The 22,925-nt window shown below is 46.4% G+C and overlaps 1 protein-coding gene and 1 long non-coding RNA gene across 4 annotated transcripts in view; one reads left to right on the top strand and one right to left on the bottom strand.

Annotated features, from left to right (window-relative positions):
- The window catches only part of SLC41A2 (solute carrier family 41 member 2), a 90,130-nt gene extending 79,092 nt beyond the window's left edge, over positions 1 to 11,038 (bottom strand). Inside the window, exon 1 of one of the 3 annotated variants that reach the window (XM_075123310.1) lies at positions 10,899 to 11,038. The gene's annotated coding sequence lies outside the window, so the exon portion shown is untranslated. Of the gene's footprint in view, positions 1 to 9,766; positions 9,926 to 10,898 lie in introns of those variants that run through there. The other 2 variants (XM_048831843.2, XM_048831823.2) reach the window with 2 other exon arrangements.
- On the top strand, positions 9,953 to 13,724 carry LOC142070128 (uncharacterized). Its single transcript, XR_012666097.1, has 3 exons — positions 9,953 to 10,020; positions 12,122 to 12,526; positions 13,114 to 13,724. It is a non-coding gene; the product is annotated as an uncharacterized LOC142070128 (long non-coding RNA).
- Positions 13,725 to 22,925: the final 9,201 nt, after the last annotated feature.

Genomic DNA, 22,925 nt, shown 5'->3' on the forward strand with positions numbered 1-22,925 from the left:
ACCCTCCTGGCTGAAATAATGGTCACCAGAAATGAGGCCTTCAGTGAGAAGTGCAAACTCTCAAGGGAGATTCCATGAGTTTTGTTCATATCAAATGCAAGTCTCAAGGCTCACTAGACTCCCAGATGGGAGGGTATGAGATTGTAAACTTAAAAAAAAAATTCACCAGAAGTGCACTCCCCTCTCTCTGCCCCTTCCCCCTCCGCCATCTTATAACCAGATTGAAGTTATACCTTGACATAACTGCCTCTCAAAGCCAGATATGTTCCTTGGATCCAAACAAATTCAATTACTGGGGTTCTAGAACCCCAAGGGCCAAAGTCACCTTCTTAGCTGTAGATTTCTCACTTGGAGCAGAAACTTTGAATGACTCTGAGGTACAGAAATAATTTCAATTCCTCCATAGGAACCTGGGATAAGGAATCAGGTTTTCTGATCACAGAAACATCAGAGACCAGATGTTTCCAGAGTCTTTCTAGCCATCTCCAACATATCCTGACTGTTAGAAAACAGCTTTTTATCCCAAAGAGCTATTGAGTTCTACATATGCAGTTCTACAGCATCAAGACATTATGTCAATAACAGGGGGACAAAAACTATGTTTTTACAGAGTACAGGGAAGTGGGAGCAGATTGGATTTGTTGGGGTGTTTTATCAGGGGTGAGAGGGCAGGTCATACTCAAATTTAGGATTCTCTCTCTAACTGCTTCAAATCCTGCATCTTGGCAGGGGGTTAGACTAGATGACACTTGTGGTCCCTTCTAACCCTATGATTCTATGATGCAAGGTGACTCTTGCCAAGACAACAACAGTTGAGTCAGATACTTCAGTACCTAAGAAGAGCTGAGGTTCTGTGAGAAGAAATATTTTCACTTAACTGATGGTGCGCTGAAACTGCAGCCTATCATGCTGACCAATATTCTCTCACTGTTTCTTTGTACTCCGTTGTCTGTCTGTATCCATCAGTTGTCTCTTGTCTTATACTTAGATTGTAAGTTCTTGGAGCAGGGAATGTATTTTTGTTCTGTATTTGTACAGCACCTAGCTGAGTGGGGTCCTGATCCATGATTACCTAGGTGCGAAGGTAGTAACAACAATAATATACTTGCTAATATACTCTGCTGTTTTTGTCATGTCAGCCATACTAAGCTGTACCCTTCACACCACATATGTAAAAATATCTAGGCACTATAACTGGCTTCTGTGACAATATTTGCAATTAAATAATTATTACTACTGTAGCACCTACATAATCATGGACCAGGACGCCATTGTGCTAGGTGCTGTACAAATACAGAACAAAAATACAGTCCCTGCTCCAAAGAGCTTATGATCTAAATATAAGATAAGAGACAACCAATGGATACAGAAAAATGAGGGACTACAAGGAAACAATGAGAGAGCATGCTAGGCTGTAGTCTCAGCACAGCAGCATACCGATTGTCAAATGTTTTGTAGGCATGATGACAAAGGAGAGTTTGAAGGAGAAATTTAAAGGAGGATAATGAGCTTTATGGGGAACAGCTCCCAACTGTGAGGGGCAGCATGGGAGAAAGAGCTGGTGCTAGACATCCACAAGGAGATGTCAGAGAGACTGGATGAGATTTTTAGTTTGGATAGAAGAGAAAGGTCTGGAATAGAGAGAGATCCGAGAGAATTCAGCATAAAGATGGTGGTTGAATTTGTGTTTGCAGATGAGATTACCCATAGATAAGATGTAGAGGGAGAAGAGAAGGAAGTCCTGAGGAACCCCCCCCACAGAAAACTGGAGGTGGGCGGGGAGTGGGAAGATCCTCTCAAGGACACACTGAAAGAGTGATTGGAGACATAGGAGGAGAACCAGGAAACTACAGAGTCAGGGAAGCCAGGCCAGGAAAGATATCAAGAAAATGATGATCATAGTGCACTACACTGAAGGTGGCTGAGAGATATAGGAGGAGGAGCATGGAATACTGGTTCTGAGATATTGATAGGAAGTGTTCATTAGAGACCTTAATGAGAGCAGTTTCAGTGGAGATCAAGGGTCAGAATTCAGATTAGAAAGGATCTAGGACAGATTTAGAAGAATAACTCCAGCCAGTGATTGTAAACAGTGTGTTTAGTGAGCTTGGAGATGAAAGGGAGACAGGAGTTGGGCCAGTAATTAGAGAGGCAAGTGGGGTCAAGGCTAGGTTTGGGGAGTTTTCTGGTTTTTTTAAAATGAGAGCATCTAAAGCATGCTTATACTTATGGGGAGTCAGAAGAGAGTGAGTGGTTGAGTAGAAGAGTAAGGCAGGAAATAAGAGTGGGAACAAGGGAGAGGGTCACTGGGGCAAGTGGAAGGGTTAGAGGAGAATGTGACAGGGGAAGAGTAGGAGATAGAGTTGTAGGAAAAGAAGGCAAGCCAAGGGGAGGAGGAAAGACATGTTGTATTTTATCCATTTTCTTTTGGAAGAAATTGGTGAGATTCTGTACCGAGAAAGAGTGGAGCAGAAAGAGGAGGGTTTGACGAGTGAGTCGAAGGTGGTGAGAAAGCAGCGGGGATTGCAAGTGTGGGATTCAATTAAGTTGGAGACGTAAAGTTGTTTAGCAAGAAAGATGGCGGAACTGAAGGAGAATGAGTTTGTAGTAGAAGAGGAAGTCAACGTGGTTACAGGATTTCTATCAGAGACGTTCTGCCATGCAAAAGCAGGAGTTGAGGTAGCGGACATTGGAGGTGATCCCAGGGGCTGGCAGTATGATCCTTGAGATGTGAATGAGGCAAAAGAGTCAAGGATGGACAGTGAAATATGGAAAGAATCAACAACCATATCAATGGCAGAAAGGAAAAAGAGAGCTGAGCATAGATGAGAAGTCATCAGCACTGATGGACTGGAAGTGACGGAATAGCCAAGTGAAAGGTGGTGGGGAGGATGGCTGATGTGTGATGCTGAAAGAGACCAAGTGACGGTTGGAGAGGAGGAGCTCATCAACAGAAATAGCAAGAGAGCTATGTTTGGTGAAGACCAAGTCAAGTGAACGACCCTTTCGGTGAGTGGGAGAATGGAACCAGAGATTCAGGTCGAATGAAGGGGTGAGGTTGAGGAAATGTGTAACTAAGGAGTCAGGTGAGTCATCAGCGTGGAAGCTGAAGTCACCAAGGATGAGTATGGGAGATTGTGATGTGAGAAGAGAGAGCCAGGAGTTGAAATCAGAGAGGAAAGCTAATAGGAAGGAGTTGGGTGGACAGAAGTTGAAAGCAACATGGAGGAAGAGAGGAGAGAAGAGTTGGGTGCAGTGCTGTTCAAAGGAGGAGAAAGAGTGATAAGAGGAAGGAAGAAGGGATTAGCAGGGGCAGGAATGGGAGAGGGGAAGCCTAACACCCCCACCACTGTCTGATCCAGGGCAGGAAGTATGAGTGAAGGAGAGACCTCCATAAGAGAGGGCAGCTGCAGAGGCAGTGTCGGATGAAGGAATCAAGGTCTCTGTGAGAGCCAGGAGCTGGAGGGAGTGAGATATACAGAGGTTGTGGGTGGCTATGATCTTTAGAGATGGAGTGGGAATTCCAGAGATAGCAAAAGGAGGAGAGTGAGGAGGGAGGGGCATGGGTGTGAGGGTAGGAATCATGATGGGAAGGGTGTGGTAGGTGGAATGGCGTGGGGGGAGGGGGCCCAATTTCAGAGGTGAGGAGAATGCTGCAGATGTGGAACATAAAATGTACGAATGGGAGGAAGGGGGGAGACGATCAGGGTGGAAAGGGGAAAAGGAGATTAGATGGTGGGAACTTTTACTGTACGGGGTGAGAGCACTAGCATGGGCAAATGGAGCTGGTGGGGGGGAAGGGAAAGGAGGAAGACAGATGCTATGATATAGAAGAGGAATGTGGTGAGAGACAAGGAAGAGTGGCAGATGGACAAGATCACAAAACAAACAAAGCATACCACATGCTAGTCACAGAGCTCCTGGCTGATCCAGAAGCAAAGTACTGTTATTTGCTGAATAGTGGAATGCATCACGTCTAAAGATGACCATAGCTCATGATCAATGTCTGCCACTAAATTAAATATTAATGTCTACAGCCTCATGAGCACACACACTTGCAGAATTCTACCCACATTAAGTTTTGGATTCACTTTCACTGTAGCCATTATCTCTAGAGGTACAAGTCAATTCAGACCAAAACATCTGTAGTTTATTTTGATAAAATACATGTTTTCAGGCTCAGTTATGTAACTGATCTCTCCATCCAATTTTAATATAATTAGAAAACCTGGGAAACTATTTACCTACACATTTTATACTAAATTAATTATTGAGATGAACAAAATAATCATGATGGAAAGTGAACACTGGAAAAGGCCACAAGCACTACCACTTCTAGAACTTTGATTAAATTTTTTTTCAAACCACATAATTTTTCCTTTTTACTTCTGTATGTTTTTGTTTTGTTATGTAAGAGACTGTTATATGAGGGAGGGAGTTGTTTTATTTCATAGAGTAAAGTGTTAATGCAACTAGAAATTAAAATGGTATGGAAGAGTACCAGAAATATGAATCCAGATGACCAATGGGAAACAGAGGGTGAGGACACGAGTCTGGCCGGGATGGCTAAGAGCTTAAATAACTTTTGTGAAATAGTTTGGATAATATTCGCAGACCTTTATCCTAACAAAATACTTGGCCTTTTGTAATGAAGGCTGCACTAATGATGAAGGACAGAATACTAAACCAGCACATCTCAAACTTTTAGTCAAACAGTACCACTATGTAGGTGTTGTTTAAAAACATTAACTGGAAACTAAAAAAGGAAAAGAAACGCTAGGGGGTGGGTAAAAGGTAGAGTAACAGATCCCAACTTGGTGCAGAACTATTTGAACTAAATGAGACAAAATCTCTCTTATAAGTGGGCTACTAAACATTTTTAACCTAAATTTATGCACAGCACATTGAGTAGCAACATACTGTAAGTCACTTTGCTCACCATGAAATTCCAGATGGGTTAACAAATAATAGACCACAATACAAATGGCTCATTTTGATAATTCTCCTCCAACAGACTACTAAAAAAGGTACTGTTTTGAAGTGGCAATGTGATCAGAAAGCCACTGAGGTTCAGAGAGAGTTACTGACAGATATCCAGTGAGAAGAAGAATCCTCTTATCTGTCAAGGGGTTCAAGCTACCCTTCCCTCAAGTCTCTATTTGAGTCTTTTATTAATTGATGTCTTATTTGTCTTAATTGATGTTTTATTTATTGAGTCTCTTATTAATTGATGGTATTGTTTAGCAGTTGTTTTTGTTAACATTTTATTTGCATATAATTAAAAAAAGTAGAGGAAGAGTTATAACAAGAGCTACAGGAATTAGTGCCTAGACCGATCCCTGCCATATGGCAGGGGTATTAACTTTTGTAAACGTCATGTGCCCAGGGGCAATGAACAAAATCTGACTTTTACAAACACTCCTGTAAGTCATACCTTTATTTTTGGTGATTTCTCAGACTAACAGGTCCCAAAGCAATGAAGTAATTGTACGTCATTATCAACACCTTAAAATATATCCAGAAGCTAACTGAAAACCAGTGCTGCACCTGCACCTTGCCAGAGAGCCTCCCATGTTCATTTTTCATGCAGACCCCTATAGCTAAGAAGTTTATCCCTCTGTCTAGTTGGTGTGATCTGGTGATTTTTTTAAAGCCTTGAAGAAATCCAGAAGACATCTGGAAATCAAACTGCCATGTAATTTTAACTATTTTTTAATCTTTTTTTAAATGAGGGTCCACCAAACGGGGGCTCACAATATAAGAAACAATTGTAGATCCCATGGAATATAACACATTAACACAAATATTTTTCAAACTCAAAGACTATGATAAATTAAAATACCAGTCCTTTTCAGTGTCTGGCTAATAAAAATTAAAAGACCACATATTGAATGATCTTCTGGACTTTTGTAGCAGTCACCACCTCTTCACAGCTCAGACAAACTCACTTATGCCAGAACCTGATACATTTTCATCCATCAGAAAGTGCCCAGACTACTTCATATTGGAAAGGAGGGAAACTTGTAGAGCCACTTTACAAACCAGTTCATAAGAATGCATCATATTGTCATATACTAACCTGCTGCTTTTAAAATATTTCTCTGACACAAAATAAAAGTGGAGATTTAGTGTAACTATGAGATTTGTGTTGACTCCGGCACTTAGAAGCAAGCCTTCCAATTTTCAGGAGGATAGTTTTTGGCAAATAAATGCAAAGGAGTAGATCTAATAATATAGCCTTGTAAATAGTATACAATGTTCTCCACAAGCCTTTCTGACGGCACTGTGTTTCAAGGAGTTCACACTTAGCATGCCTCTCGAAGGCATTTTACCAGTATATGACCACCAAGGACAGATCAGCCTTTAACTTTTCCATGCCTCAGTTTCCCATTGGTAAAATAAGAATATTAAACTTTTATCTGTATTACAGGTAATACATAAGGCATTAAGACCCCTATTCCTCAAAGTATTTTAACTTGTTCTGAAAGGACTTTGATAAATCAGGGCCTAAATTACATTTTGTTTAACATTTTAAATTTAGAATCAGTCTCTCTTGAGCTATCGTTTAAAAAAATCGAAGATGGATACAGGCCCAATTTTTTAAAATAAAGTTTACAGGTAATTTAAAAGTAATGGTCAGATCACAAAGTAAGTACTTTTGTACTACATGTTTGCATTACTCTTACAGTATATATCCTTTGACTGTGCTTTGTAACACAACAATAAATAACATACAAGAGGATAAACACAGTAATGTAAACATACCTATCTAAGAAACTCTACCACGGCAAACCACAAAATCTAGCCTATGTAAGTGTATCTAAATATTACATATGGGAACCACAAAAGAAAAGTTTAATTTTAGTATTTTTGCCGAAGTATAAAGCTATCCTAAATTAGGGTTTAATTTGCCAGTCTTAAAAAGGATCAGTTAGTTTGATAAGAATCAGGGTATGTTGTTTACTGTGTATTGTTTTCCATGTAGTAAACACTGGCCTCTTACATTTGGTAACGACAGTTTCCCCCCTCTTCTGGTCTTCAAACAACCCCTCAACCTCACCAAGCTTATCATTAGAAGCAAGCTCCCCACAGGCCAGGACACACCCCAACTCAAAGAGGCATGAGATCCTGCCAGAACAACAGATGCAAAACATGCAGACATATCTCCATTGCTACAATGATCAATAACCCCAAGATCCAGGGGTCGTACACATGCCTATCCCAACATGCAGTGTACCTCATCCAGTGCATCACATGCCCCAGCAACAACTATGTGGGAGAAAACAGACAATCACTACACTCTCAAATGAACTCACACAGAAAAATGACAGAAGACAAAAACTCCATATCACTTGTCGGCGAACACTTCACAAAGTGATCACTCCATCTCTGACTTCTTAGTTCTGTCGTCAAAGGAAACCTCCATAATACCGTCAAAAGATAAACCTGTGAACTTAAATTATTAACTTTGTGGAATACTAAAAACCACAGACTTAACAGAGACTGGTTTTATGGATCATTACAACAATTTGTAATACACCTTATTATCTGCTAACCCTTAATTGCCCACTTCATTTTAAATGGTTTCCTACACCAGGAATTCTCAACCTTTTTCTTTCTGAGACCCCCCCCCCCCGCTCAACATGCTATAAAAACTCCTCAGCCCACTTGTGTGCCACAACAACTGGTTTCTGCATATAAAAGCCAGGGCTGGCATTACGGAATAGCAAGCAGGGCAATTGCCCGGGGCCCCATGCAACAGAAGCCCCTGCGAAGCTGCACTGCTCAGGCTTCAGCCTCAGGTGGCGGGGCTCAGGGCCCCGGGCTTCAGCCCCATGCAGTGGGGCTTCAGCTTTCTGCCTTGGGCCCCAGTGAGTCTAACGTCAGCCCTGCTTGGCAGACCGGACCCCCTAAACCTGCTTGCGGCCCTTCAGTGGGCCCAGACCCCTGGTTGAGAACCACTGCCCTACAGCATGTGTGACCCCTTATGCTTAACAATTCATCCCACCTTGTATTTAACACAGACACATTGGTTACCTTTCCCAGACCTGAGGAAGAGCTTTGTATAGCTTGCAAGCTTTTCTCTTACACAAACAGAAGTTAGTTCAATAAAAGATATTATCTCACCTACCTTGTCTCTCACCTATTCTGGAACCCACCTGGCTACAACAACACTGCATACAACCATATGGTCATTTCCACGGCTAAAGACAAATATCATAAAAATTGTTTGATTTCATTATGAGATCAAAGCTAAGTTATAGCAAGTATAATATTAGAAAGTGAAAGTGATCCCCTGTTCATACACTAAGTAATGCAACAGTCCTTAAACTCACTGGGCCCATATTTTTGTAGGAGTCAGAAGATCAAGCAGATTGTATGCATGTATTTCTATTTGTTTTGTGCTTTTGTATATATAGCAATCATACTAACGACTGGAAGGCTTGTAAATTGTTATGTGTCATGACCTGTCTATTGGGATGTTTACTGTAAGAGGACATTGGGTTAAATCAACAGGACTGTTGGAAAACGGACAGGAAGGTGAAAACAATGACTTTAAGTAAGACCCTCCCACCCCAACAAACACTTGAGGGTTGTTACAGGACAATGGGAGAGCAATTGACCCTGAGGGAATAGGCTCAACTTCCCACTGAGTCTACCAACCTGGTTTTGGACTAGTGCAGCCAAAAAGTCTGCAAACTGAGAGAACAAAGAACTTGGACTAGTTTTTAAAAGGCACACTCCTGCAAGCAGAGGGAAAGAGAGTTAAGGGAAACAGACTGACACCCAGAGCTCAGAGGTTTGGGGTGAGTGGGAGAGCAAGGCCAGCTTAGGGCATCTATGAGAATGGTAGGACTCTAGGTAAAGCAGACATGCAAACAGACTTTTTGTTGTTTCAAAATCCTTTCTCCTATGGCTTATTCCTACTATTAGTATTAAACAATACTTTGGTTTAAAACGAGTAGTACATGAGAGGAGGGGACGGTGGATGAGGGGAGGAGGCTGTGTTGGGTAGATGGGCAGTGGATGTGGGGGACAAGGTGGAGTAGACGGTGGAGGATATGGGACAGTGGGGGGTAGACAGGCTGTGTGGGGAAGGGGACGCTGTGGGGGTAGATAGGTGGTAGATGGAGAAGGGGCTAACAGAGCTAGAGGGGTGGTGGATGGGGGAGGGACTATGGGGGAGTAGATGAGCCATGGATGGGGAGAGGGTTATGAGGGGGGAAGTAGATGGGTGGTGGATGGGGCGGCAGATGAGCAGTGGCTGGGCGAGGCAGCTGTGGGAGGAGTAGATGAGCAGTGGATGGGGGAGAGGGTGTGGGGGGGAGACTGGGGAGTAGATGGGGTGGTGGGGGGAGTAGATGAGCGGCGCATGAGGAGGGGCGGTGGGGGAAGTAGATGGGCAGCCGATGGGGGAGGAGGCAGTGTGGGGAGGGGAGCAGATGAGCGGTGGATGGGGAGAGGGTTGGGGGAGACAGGGGAGTTGAGGGGCGGTGGGGGAAGTAGATGGGCAGCGGTGGGTGGAGTAGATGAGTGACGGATGAGGAGGGGCGGTGGGGGAAGTAGATGGGCAGCGGAGGGGGCGGTGGGGGGGGAGCAGATGGGGGTCTGGGGCGTTGTGTTATTCTTCTCAATCACTTATTTAGAAACTTTCCTGATCGGGCCCCGATCCCGGCAGCGCCTCCCTCCCCGCGGCGGGTCCCGGGCATCTCCTGCCCGTGCTCGGCTCCGTTCCTGCCCCTCAGGGACCCTGCCCCACCCTTACCTGGGCGATGATGGCGCCGGCAGCCCGCCGCCCCTCGCCATGGCCGCTCGCCGCTCGCCGCCCGGGACCGCTGCCCGCTCTTCGCACGGACCAGCCCGGCTGCAGCGCGGACAGCTCCCGTGCAGGGTGAGCGGCGGCGGCGGCGGCGCCCGCACTGAGCAGGCGCGGCGCCCGCGCGGAGGGCAGGGGAAGGGCAGCCCCTTGATGATGTGGCCGGTGATGTGAGCGCGCAGCAGCCGCTGCCTGACCTGCTGGTGAGCTCGGCTCGCGGGGAACCCCCAGCGGAAGGGGCTGAGCGCGAGGAGCTGCCGCCAACCGTCATCGCGGGCTCCAAGCACCCGCAGCCAGCCCGGGGGAGGGGGGGGCTATGTTGTAAGCTGCGCGCATTAAGCACAGGCGAGGGGAACGCTCCGCTGTTCTCCCCAGCAGCCCCCTCCCCTCGGGCATAGGGGGCTGCAGAGGAGAGGCTGAGGGGGGCGATTACTTGGTCACGGCCGTATGGGGGGGGCGTACGGGGGTCACCGAATGACTGATGCCCCCAGCCCTAAGGGGGACGGGTTAGGGCTGGGGTGTGATACTCCCTATATCCCCCACAAACGGGGGGTGGGAGGGAGCAGTGAAACCCCCCACATTTCCCACAGACACACAAAGAGGGGATGGGGTGAGGCTAGGGAGAGCTTCCCTATGGGGAAGGGGCTGTACAAGCGGGGCAGTGATCCCACACGCATATACACCCAGAGATCCTAGTGGAAGGAATAGAGGAAGGTTAAGGAGAACTTTAACACACACAGGCCAAATGGGGAAGGGCAGGATCAGAGTGATGACAATTTCCTTCCCCAGCACCCTGAAGAGCAGCAAAGGGAAAGCTACAGGCACAGAGAAAGCCCCCACCCCAATTATCCCCTCAGAAAAACCGAATAGTTTTCTAGCAAGGTGACCTTTAAAAAAAAAAAAGTTTCCATTTGGTGCAGTCCTGCCTCCACACCACAATGAAAGATGCCCAATCAATCCTGAAAATAATTTAAACCAGCCCAGTCTAGAAGTCACACATAATTACCATCCAGTTTGCAATTCAATGCTGTATTTAAAACAAAAACAAAAAAACCTCCAGAAAGTCTCTGGTTTGAATTACCTAGACTCCAGGAAGCATAATTTTAAATCCCAGCAGTTCTGGTTCAATTCTTCATCCCTTCCAGATAGATAAATGGAGTTCCAAGTTATTTACTGTGTGCAGGTCTAGTGAGTGAGTTCATGAGGTACTGTGTGCTCTGAGGGAAAGTTAGAGATGAACTTGCTAAACCTTGCCCCACTGTTCGGCTTGCCAATGACACGCTGTTCTCTTCCTGTTTTCACATTTCCAATACTGATTTCACAAGTGCTGGTTTTTCGTTGATTAAAAGTGGGTAGGTGGCCTTCTCTGTTTTGACCAACCACGCTATAGATTTGCAATGTATGAAAATCAAAAAAGGATGGAAAGCAGAGTAAGCACCAAATGTATTCCTGGCAATGCTTTTGCATTCACTTGTAAAAGCTTTATTGGCAACAAAACACAAGACTCAACAATTTTTACTTATTTGAGAATCTTGTACAGAATGCACTTGAACACTTTCTTTCTTTTAGCTTGATTGAAAATAATTTCATTAAGAAGTCAACTGATTTCATTAATTGGTTCAATGAAATAAAAAACGTATACTGCTGTTTGAAAACTTTTCTCTTTAGACGGGCTGATTTTTTAATTGTCCTTGCCCAAGTACTCTGTGATATGCCCAGAAAGCTTTAATAATATAAGGTCCTGATCCTGTAAAGACTTACACATGGGCTTAACTTTACACACTCTGCCCTGGTCTACACTAGGACTTTAGGTCGAATTTAGCAGCGTTAAATCGATGTAAACCTGCACCCGTCCACACGATGAAGCCCTTTATTTCGACTCAAAGGGCTCTTAAAATCGATTTCCTTACTCCACCCCTGACAAGTGGATTAGTGTTTAAATCGGCCTTGCCGGCTCGAATTTGGGGTACTGTGGACACAATTTGACGGTATTGGCCTCCGGGAGCTATCCCAGAGTGCTCCATTGTGACCGCTCTGGACAGCACTCTCAACTCAGATGCACTGGCCAGGTAGACAGGAAAAGAACCGCGAACTTTTGAATCTCATTTCCTGTTTGGCCAGCGTGGCAAGCTGCAGAGCTCATCAGCACAGGTGACCATGATGGAGTCCCAGAATCGCAAAAGAGCTCCAGCATGGACCAAACGGGAGGTACGGGATCTGATTGCTGTTTGGGGAGAGGAATCCGTGCTATCAGAACTCCGTTCCAGTTTTCGAAATGCCAAAACCTTTGTCAAAATCTTCCAGGGCATGACAGAGGCCATAACAGGGACCCGAAGCAGTGCCGCGTGAAACTGAAGGAGCTGAGGCAAGCCTACCAGAAAACCAGAGAGGCGAAAGGCCGCTCCGGGTCAGAGCCCCAAACATGCCGCTTCTATGATGAGCTGCATGCCATTTTAGGGGGTTCAGCCACCACTACCCCAGCCATGTTGTTTGACTCCTTCAATTGAGATGGAGGCAATACGGAAGCAGGTTTTGGGGACGAAGAAGATGATGATGATGATGAGGTTGTAGATAGCTCACAGCAAGCAAACGGAGAAACCGGTTTTCCCGACAGCCAGGAACAGTTTCTCACCCTTGACCTGGAGCCAGTACCCCCCGAACCCACCCAAGGCTGCCTCCTGGACCCAGCAGGTGGAGAAGGGACCTCTGGTGAGTGTACCTTTTAAAATACTATACATGGTTTAAAAGCAAGCATGTGAAAGGATTACTTTGCCCTGGCATTCGCGGTTCTCCTGGATGTACTCCCAAAGTCTTTGCAAAAGGTTTCTGGGGAGGGCAGCCTTATTGCGTCCTTCATGGTAGGACACTTTACCACTCCAGGCCAGTAACACGTACTCGGGAATCATTGTAGAACAAAGCATTGCAGTGTATGTTTGCTGGCATTCAAACAACATCCGTTTTTTATCTCTCTGTGTTATCCTCAGGAGAGTGAGATATAATTCATGGTCACTGGTTGAAATAGAGTGCTTTTCTTCAGGGGACACTCAGAGGAGCCCATTCCTGCTGGGCTGTTTCCGTGTCGCTAAACAGAAATGTTCCCCGCTGTTAGCCACAGGGAGGGGGGAAGGTTGAGGGGGTAGCCACGCGGTGGGGGGAGGCAAAATGTGACCTTGTAACGAAAGCACATGTGCTATGTATGTAATGTTAACAGCAAGGTTTACCCTGAAAGAGTGTAGCGACTGTTTTATAAAATGTGTCTTTTTAAATACCGCTGTCCCTTTTTTTTTCTCCACCAGCTGCATGTGTTTCAATGATCACAGGATCTTCTCCTTCCCAGAAGCTAGTGAAGCTTAGAAAGAAAAAAAAACGCACTCGCGATGAAATGTTCTCCGAGCTCATGCTGTCCTCCCACACTGACAGAGCACAGACGAATGCGTGGAGGCAAATAATGTCAGAGTGCAGGAAAGCACAAAATGACCGGGAGGAGAGGTGGCGGGCTGAAGAGAGTAAGTGGCGGGCTGAAGAGAGAGCTGAAGCTCAAATGTGGCGGCAGCGTGATGAGAGGAGGCAGGATTCAATGCTGAGGCTGCTGGAGGACCAAACCAGTATGCTCCAGTGTATGGTTGAGCTGCAGCAAAGGCAGCTGGAGCACAGACTGCCACTGCAGCCCCTCTGTAACCAACCGCCCTCCTCCCCAAGTTCCATAGCCTCCACACCCAGACGCCCAAGAACGCGGTGGGGGGGCCTCCGGCCAACCAGCCACTCCACCACAGAGGATTGCCCAAAAAAAAGAAGGCTGTCATTCAATAAATTTTAAAGTTGTAAACTTTTAAAGTGCTGTGCTTAAAGTGCTGTGTGGCATTTTCCTTCCCTCCTCCACCACCCCTCCTGGGCTACCTTGGTAGTCATACCCCTATTTGTGTGATGAATGAATAAAGAATACATGAATGTGAAGCAACAATGACTATATTGCTTCTGCAAGCGGTGATTGAAGGGAGGAGGGGCAGGTGGTTAGCTTACAGGGAAGTAGAGTGAACCAAGGGGCGGGGGGTTTCATCAAGGAGAAACAAACAGAACTTTCACACCGTAGCCTGGCCAGTCATGAAACTGGTTTTCAAAGCTTCTCTGATGCGTACCGTGCCGTCCTGTGCTCTTCTAACCGCCCTGGTGTCTGGCTGCACGTAACCAGCAGCCAGGCGATTTGCCTCAACCTCCCACCCCGCCATAAACGTCTCCCCCTTACTCTCACAGATATTGTGGAGCACACAGCAAGCAGTAATAACAGTGGGAATATTGGTTTCGCTGAGGTCTAAGCGAGTCAGTAAACTGCGCCAGCGCGCCTTTAAACGTCCAAATGCACATTCTACCACCATTCTGCCTTTGCTCAGCCTGTAGTTGAACAGCTCCTGACTACTGTCCAGGCTGTCTGTGTACGGCTTCATGAGCCATGGCATTAAGGGGTAGGCTGGGTCCCCAAGGATACATATTGGCATTTCAACATCCCCAACAGTTATTTTCTGGTCTGGGAATAAAGTCCCTTCCTGCAGCTTTTGAAACAGACCAGAGTTCCTGAAGATGCGAGCGTCATATACCTTTCCCGGCCATCCCACGTTGATGTTGGTGAAACGTCCCTTGTGATCCACCAGAGCTTGAAGCACTATCGAAAAGTACCCCTTGCGGTTTATGTACTCGGCGGCTTGGTGCTCCGGTGCCAAGATAGGGATATGGGTTCCGTCTATGGCCCCACCACAGTTAGGGAATCCCATTGCAGCAAAGCCATCCACTATGACCTGCACATTTCCCAGGGTCACTATCCTTGATATCAGCAGATCTTTGATTGCGTGGGCTACTTGCATCACAGCAGCCCCAACAGTAGATTTGCCCACTCCAAATTGATTCCCAACTGACCGGTAGCTGTCTGGCGTTGCAAGCTTCCACAGGGCTATCGCCACTCGCTTCTCAACTGTGAGGGCTGCTCTCATCTTGGTATTCATGCGTCTCAGGGCAGGAGAAAGCAAGTCACAAAGTTCCATGAAAGTGCCCTTACGCATGCGAAAGTTTCGCAACCACTGGGAATCGTCCCAGACCTGCAACACTATGTGGTCCCACCAGTCTGTGCTTGTTTCCCGAGCCCAGAATCAGCGTTCCACAGCATGAACCTGCCCCATTAGCACCATGATGCATGCATTGGCAGGGCCCATGCTTTCAGAGAAATCTGTGTCCATGTCCTGATCACTCACGTGACCGCGCTGACGTCGCCTCCTCGCCCGGTATCGCTTTGCCCGGTTCTGGTGCTGCATATACTGCTGGATAATGCGTGTGGTGTTTAATGTGCTCCTAATTGCCAAAGTGAGCTGAGCGGGCTCCATGCTTGCCGTGGTATGGCGTCTGCACAGGTAACTGAGGAAAAAAGGCGCGAAACGATTGTCTGCCCTTGCTTTCACGGAGGGAGGGAGGGAACGGGGGCCTGACGATATGTACCCAGAACCACCCGCGACAGTGTTTTAGCCCCATCAGAGTGCTCCATCGTGACTGCTCTGGACAGCACTCTCAGATGCACGATTGTTTGCCGTTGCTCTGACGCAGGGTGGGGCGACTGAGGACACGGCTTACAGGGTTGGCTTCAGGGAGCTAAAATCAACAAAGGAGGTGTCTTTACATCAAGGAGTATTTCAGGCAGGACTTCACGGAAGGTTCCAATAAGAAATGGTGCACCTAAGTTATCGTTCTTATTGGAACAAGGAGGTTAGCCTGGCCTCTGATTGATACATGGCTAGATTTACCTCGCTGCACCTTCTCTGTGAGTGACTGCAGTGTGACTTAGAAGAATGAGTCCCCTAGACGGGGGGGCGGGGGGGAAGCAAATGAATACAGAACAAATCTGGTCTATTTCTTGTTTTGATCCACTCCATCTATCTTTTACATCTTTGGCTGGCAGCAGACGGTGCAGAAGGACTGCATGCCATCCACATCTCATGGCTGCTCGGCAGAAGATGGTACAGTACGACTGCTAGCCATCCTCATCTCTTGCCTCCCCGGCAGAAGATGGTACAGTACGACTGCTAGCAATCCGTATCGCCTGCCTGCTCACCATAAGACGGTTCAGTAGGACTGACTGCAGGACTAAAGAGAATGACCTGGTCAAGTCACTCCAAATTTAGTCCCTGTGCCCATGTCTGTCCAGGCATTCCCAGCCGACGTGGCCAGGAGCACCTCGGACATGACGATGACAGCTACCAGTCGTACTGTACCGTCTGCTGCCACAAGGCAAGGGGTTGCTGCTACTGTGTAGCAATGCCGTACCACGTCTGCCAGCACCCAGGAGACATAGGGTGACGGTTACCTGAGCGGGCTCCATGCTTGCCGTGGTATGGCGCCTGCACAGGTAACTCAGGAAAAAAGGCGCGAAACGATTGTCTGCCCTTGCTTTCACGGAGGGAGGGAGGGAACAGGGGCCTGACGATACGTACCCAGAACCACCCGCGACAATGTTTTAGCCCCATCAGAGTGCTCCATTATGACTGCTCTGGACAGCACTCTCAGATGCCCGATTGTTTGCTGTTGCTCTGATGCAGGGAGGGGCAACTGAGGACACGGCTTACAGGGTTGGCTTCAGGGAGCTAAAATCCAATCCCTCTTTACAGTTTTCAAGGTTTAAATTGTAATAGCTAGACAGCAATAAAAATTGCAGAGCAAATCCTGTATAACAGGTTGGCCAGAGTCAATTAAAGTTGGCAAGCGCGTGAGTTGCTTTTCCAAAAGATAATTTAGCTCTCTCAGGGGCCAAAATTTAATGTCAGATTCACTTGCCAGATTTTGACAATTAACATAGGAAAGGTTTCAAAAAATAGTAGCTAGTCACCTGGCTGCTAAGCTTTCCAGCACAGTTAGCCACTTAGTTTAATACTGAAATTCTTCTAAAAATGATGAATTTTTCATGCCAAAGAATCACAGAAATGCATACCAAACATGTTTTGCTTTTTGTTGCCTTTTTCCTTCCCTTTCCTCATATTTCTAACTTCTGATTTACATGAGCCTAGAGGGCTATATGTTACTTTCTAAAATGACATTGATGGGACCACCACCTGCAAACCTAGGGTAATGTACAACCCAAAGAATGAAACATTAATGGCTCTATTCTATCCTTTATTCCTTTTCCTGAAATACTGTTTCATCTTTATTTGCTTAGTTTGGTGTTATATTAAACGATGAAAACTGTATGTATTTGATTTCCAAGCTTCCTCCACTTTTGACGTGCACAGTGAGATCATTTGTTTATTTGCCACTACTCTTTCCTGAAATCTTGGTAGAAACTCTGGATTTGGAGTGGTAAAACAGCTGGGTTCCCCAGTGAGCTAAAGAAATATACTCACTGTAATCTATTTTTATAGATTACTGTTTAAAAAACAATGGTTTATTATAAAGTTCTGAGGCAGTACTCAGGTACAATAAAGCTGATTGAAATACATAACTTCCATCAGGGAATTTTGTACTACACCCCTTTAAAATTGCTCGCTTAGAATACCAGGAGACTCATAAGAATTAAAACCTCTTTCTTTTTCTGTATACTTAATTATGTTTGGATTACCAGTCATGTGTCTTTGAAATATTCAGATTGTGTTAGAGATTGATCTGTTTAAAACTGTATACTAGAAGAGTTTAATCTAAAATTACAAGAGTTGTATACTGTAATTAATTTTCAGAGTCACATTAAAGAATTTTGGGGCCCATGCACTATGGAAATTGGGGGCCTCCCATCTTCCCTGGGGCGGGAGGTCCAGGGGGGTGGACAGATCCTTCCCCCAAAGGGGTGTGAGAGGGTCCAGGGCATGGGGTTGTAAGGGAGTCCACTCCACTCACCCCACAGTGATTCCTGTCCTACAGGGCTGGCCTGGCTCCCTGTTCTGACCTGATATCTCTTGCCTTAGGCTATGTCTACACTGCACACCACAGCTGTGTCGCTGTAAGGTACGACATGTAGCCGCTCTTTGTCTGTAAGAGCTCTCCTGCCAACAAAATAAAACGACCCCCAACAAGGGGAAGTAGCTTTGTTGGTGGGAGAGCGTCTCCCGACAACATAGTGCTGTCCACAACGGTGCTTTTTGTCGGTAAAACTTTTGTCAGTCAGGAGTGTGTTTTTTTCACACCCCTAACCAACAAAAGTTTTACCAACGAAAGTGCAGTGTTGACATAGTGTCAGCATGCAGGTGGGGCCTTCCCCTCCAATGCCCTGTCCCGGCCGGTGCCGTGTACGTTTTAAGAGTTTTTAAAATCATTATTATTTTATGTTGTGTATGTGGGGGAGGAGGGGTTTCCTGGTAGTCAAGGGGCCTTCTCAGATGCGGGCCCAGTGGAAGTGCACAGTGGTTAATCTGGGCCTCGGAGTAGGTATTTCATTCAGCAGTACCTGGATAAATTTGAATCCCAGATCACTATAATATCTTATACAAGACACTGTGACCTAATATAAAGTTAACAATAAATGCAATAAATTCATGTAATATTAAAATACATCAATATCTGATTTATACAGCTATAAATCAGAAAATTACTAGATGAGATTGCCTAAATTTCTGTTCTCTGTCTCTCTTCCAACTCACTCCTTTATCATCTTTAATTCTTTCTCCTAAGATTTGGAGGATGGCCTGGACTGCACCCTCAGCAAGTTTGCAGATGACACTAAACTGGGAGGAGCGGTAGATACGCTGGAGGGTAGGGATAGGATACAGAGGGACCTAGACAAATTAGAGGACTGGACCAAAAGAAATCTGATGAGGTTCAACAAGGACAAGTGCAGAGTCCTGCACTTAGGACAGAAGAATCCCATGCACTGCTACAGACTAGGGACTGAATAGCTAGGCAGCAGTTCTGCGGAAAAGGACCTAGGGGTTACGGTGGACGAGAAGTTGGATACGAGTCAACAGTGTGCCCTTGTTGTCAAGAAGGCTAACGGCATTTTGGGCTGTATAAGTAGGGGCATTGCCAGCAGATCGAGGGACATGATCATTCCCCTCTGTTCAACATTGATGAGGCGTCATCTGGAGTACTGTGTCCAGTTTTGGGCCCCACACTACAAGAAGGATGTGGAAAAATTGGAGAGAGTCCAGCGGAGAGCAACAAAAATAATTAGGGGGCTGGAGCACATGACTTATGAGGAGAGGCTGAGAGAACTGGGATTGTTTATTCTGCAGAAGAGAAGAGTGAGGTGGGATTTGATAGCTACTTTCAACTACCTGAAGGGGAGTTCCAAAGAGGATGGATCTAGACTGTTCTCAGTGGTACCAGATGGCAGAACAAGGAGTAATGGTCTCAAGTTGCAGTGAGGGAGGTTTAGGTTGGAGGTTAGGAAAAACTTTTTCACTAGGAGGGTGGTGAAGCACTGGAATGGGTTACCTAGCGAGGTGGTGGAATCTCCTTCCCTAGAAGTTTTCCAAGTCAGGCTTGACAAAGCCCTGGCTGGGATGATTTAGTTGGGCATTGGTCCTGCTTTGAGCAGGGGGTTGGACTAGATGACCTCCTGAGGTCCCTTCCAACCCTGATATTCTATGTTTCTAAAGATGCCTTGATCCTGCATAGCCTAGGTTCCACAGAGATTTATCCATATGTGGACAAATAATTGTGGAACCTAGACTATGTGGTATTTTATTCCACAATTACGTAATACTGAACCTACAAGAAACTTACACCAGTTAGGCTGCTGGTGTGCTGAGACTATTGGCTGTCTTACTGACCAATATTGTCTCATTGGTTCCTGCTGTTCCCCCCAGTAGTCTGTCTTTATCCATCTGTTGTCTCTTGTTTTATACTTAACGTGTAAACTCTTTGAGGCAGGAGTATTTTGGTTCTGTTTGTACAGCACCTAGCACAACAGGATCCTGGGCCATGACTGAGACTTCTGGGTGCTACAGTAAACCAAATAATGAAGAAGAATAATGACATTATTTGACAAAAATGGATTAATTATGGGGAGGTACAAAAACATTTCACACACAAGTTGTAGTGTAGTATCAGTAACACTCTACCAAATTCACAGCTGTGAAAAATACATGAAAACTGGTCTCCCTTGTAAAATCTGGTCTTTTGTATACTTTTACCCTCCTATACTATACAGATTTCACAGGGGAGACCAGTGTTCCTCAAACTGGGGGTCCTGACCCAAAAATGGGTTGGGCGGGGGGGGAGGTGTCATGGTATTGTCATCTTAACTTCCATGCTGCCTTCAGAGTTGGGTGCCTGGAGAACGGCCGCTACTGGCCAGGTGCAAAGCTCTGAAGGCAGCACCCCACCAGCAGCAGTGCAGAAGTCAGGGTGGCAATACCATACCATGCCACCCTGACTTCTGCGCTGCTGCCTTCAGAGCTGGGTGGCCTGAAAGTGGTGGCAGCTGGCCAAGGGCCCAGCTCTGAAGGCAGCAGTGCAGAAGTAAGGGTAGCAGTATCACAACCCCCTTACAATAACCCAATGACACCGCCTGCACAACCTCCTTTGGGTCAGGACCCCTACAGTTACAACTAGAGCCCTGCACAGATACACAGAGTCGCGGACCCTCCACCTGCCCTCGGCCAGGCAGGGAGCCTGGGTGTCGGCAACATGGCCGGAGGCTGCTCTCAGTCCCATCCTGCACTGCAGGCAGGTGGAGGGTCCATCATGGCTCCCCACAGCTGCCCGCCTGGCTCTTACCCTGGCTTGGCTGTGGCTCCAAGCCACACCCCCTGCCCTTCCCCCCCCGCCCCCCCCCTTGCCGGCCAAAGCTGGGCTGGGGAGAGCCGCGCTGGCAGCAGTGGGGAGCCGCGACAGATCTGCTACCTGCCCTGGGTAGGGAGCCCGAGCAGCCCCCGGTTCATGTCCCTGCTCCCCACTCAGGGCAGGTGGAGGGACCCAGGCTCCCCACAACTGCCAGCGTGGCTCTCTCCGACTCGGCTTGGGGTAGCTCGGAGCTGGAGCCTGGCCATGGTAAGAGCTAGGCGGGTGGCTGTGGGGAGCTGCGGCAGACCTTCTACTGTTAAACCAATAAAATAAAAACCATCAGGATCTTATTAAAGGGGAAAAGGCAAAATGCCACATTTATTGTGAATACAGAAAGAATCATAGTAAGCAGTTAGTTATAGCTATAACATTTCATTCAATTTCATATTTATTCACACATTCATTCATACACACACACACAGGTTCTGCAAGGTTATCATCACAGTTTCCAGCCTTAGAGTTGCTCATGCCCGGTGGCCTGGACATGATGAGGGAGCAGGGCTTTGTCAGATGCTCATCTGATGCTCCTGGAAGTTGGTTTGCAGAATCAGACCCCAAGGTTCTCACTTTCTAGAGTCCATTTTTATGGGAATTTCTTCCTATGCCAGTCTATGGGAATTGCTTCATCAAGCTGTTGCTGAAGTAATCAGTAGATGGCACATTCCTGACAGCTCCGTGCTGCCAGATGTTATCTTGTTCTTTGGTTCTCCCATTCTTGAGGCTGCTGCGTGGATTCCAGTCTGCCCTCCGGGGGTCCTCTGGTTATTTCCACTTGACGCCTTCTTCAGCCGATGGACACTGGATTCTTAGGCTGGCACCTCCCTGATGATTCAGTTATTATCCACACACATCCTCTATCTCTATTTTAATCACAATTGTTAACAAAGTGAGATGAATACAACAAAAGGGCGGGGAGTCTCTGGGTGCTGTTTCTGTTGTTACAGAGTATTGCTTTGAGTCTCTCTCTGTCTGAGTAGTTGTTGTTACAAAGAATTGCTTTGAGAACAGACCCTGATTTAGAATGTACTAACACAATTAGTAGTTTGCAAGTTTCGCACATAGAAGGAGAGAAACAGTACCAAAAACCAAGAGACCTCTTAATTAGTAATACCCTGGAATTTAAACTGCGGGGAATCAAACTCATTTGTGATTTTAATACAGAACTTCTTTAATATACATCCGAAGAAGTGAGCTGTAGCTCACGAAAGCTTATGCTCAAATAAATTTATTAGTCTCTAAGGTGCCACAAGTACTCCTTTTCTTTTTGCGAATACAGACTAACACGGCTGCTACTCTGAAACCTGTTAATATAATCCAACGCTTCCTGCCTTGGCCCTGAGGCCCAAGCAGCCTCAGACCCATGTCCCTGCCCACCATGTCCCCCAACCAGGGCAGGTGGAGGATCCACACCGGTTCCTCAGAGCTGCCCGCCGGGCTCTTACCATCAGAGCCCTGCATGGATACAAAATTTGTATCCGCATCCGCGCTGCTATCTGCAGAAATGGTCCACGGCTATAAAGCGGATACACATAGATTTGCTAGGCTCTTGATACAACACTGAATTTTCAGATTTTAATATCTGAAATTTAGTATTTTTAAAATCTTATGACCCTAAAATTGACCAAAATGGTAGGCTCTAATTATCAGATTATACAGGCAGATTGAAATTATAATATTAGTCAGTATAGCACAGGAGGTTGCTTTACCCTCCCCCATATCTCTACATGCGCTCAGTTTTTCTAAACACCATTTCTGAGCCAGCCCTTACTTAGCAGGGAGATTTCGGAAACTTTCTGTGTTTCAGCGTCAGAAGAGTTTTCAGGAACTTAAAATTTTTTTTTCAATGGGCAGCAGAACCCCCACAGCAGGGTCAGTGAGTGCTTAACTGTCTCCCAGAAATGCTAGGTTTTGCATTATCCAATCAAGACATTTCATTGATTAGTCCCACCCGTCATTTTAGGGCTTGGCCAAGTGGTTTCAATAGACTTATAATCAGGGATCTGTACCTGTAGCCCACTAGTACCTCTGCGGCCTGTTTGGCCAGGCTGTGTGACAGCTCATAGCAGTTTCTCAGGCTGGTTGCTCTAGGAGGCACATGAATCCATTCCTCACCAGACCAGGCCTATGAAAAGCCAGGCTGCATGGGGCTCAGTAATGAAACAGCCCTGGCTGGCTCACCTCAGCCAACTAGGGCTGTAAAAATGTGTTGTGCGCGCTGGGGCCTCTCAGGCTGTAACCCTTCCCCCTGCGGCCGGGTCCCAGAGCTCAGCCGCAGCCTGAATGTCTACACTGCAGTTTTACAGCCCGGAGCCCCGCCCAGCTGACGGGGCCAGCCCGGCTGCTCCCTTGCAGTGTAGCCACA

Source organism: Caretta caretta, chromosome 1, assembly GCF_965140235.1.
Source record: "Caretta caretta isolate rCarCar2 chromosome 1, rCarCar1.hap1, whole genome shotgun sequence".
In the NCBI taxonomy this organism is placed as follows: domain Eukaryota; kingdom Metazoa; phylum Chordata; order Testudines; family Cheloniidae; genus Caretta; species Caretta caretta.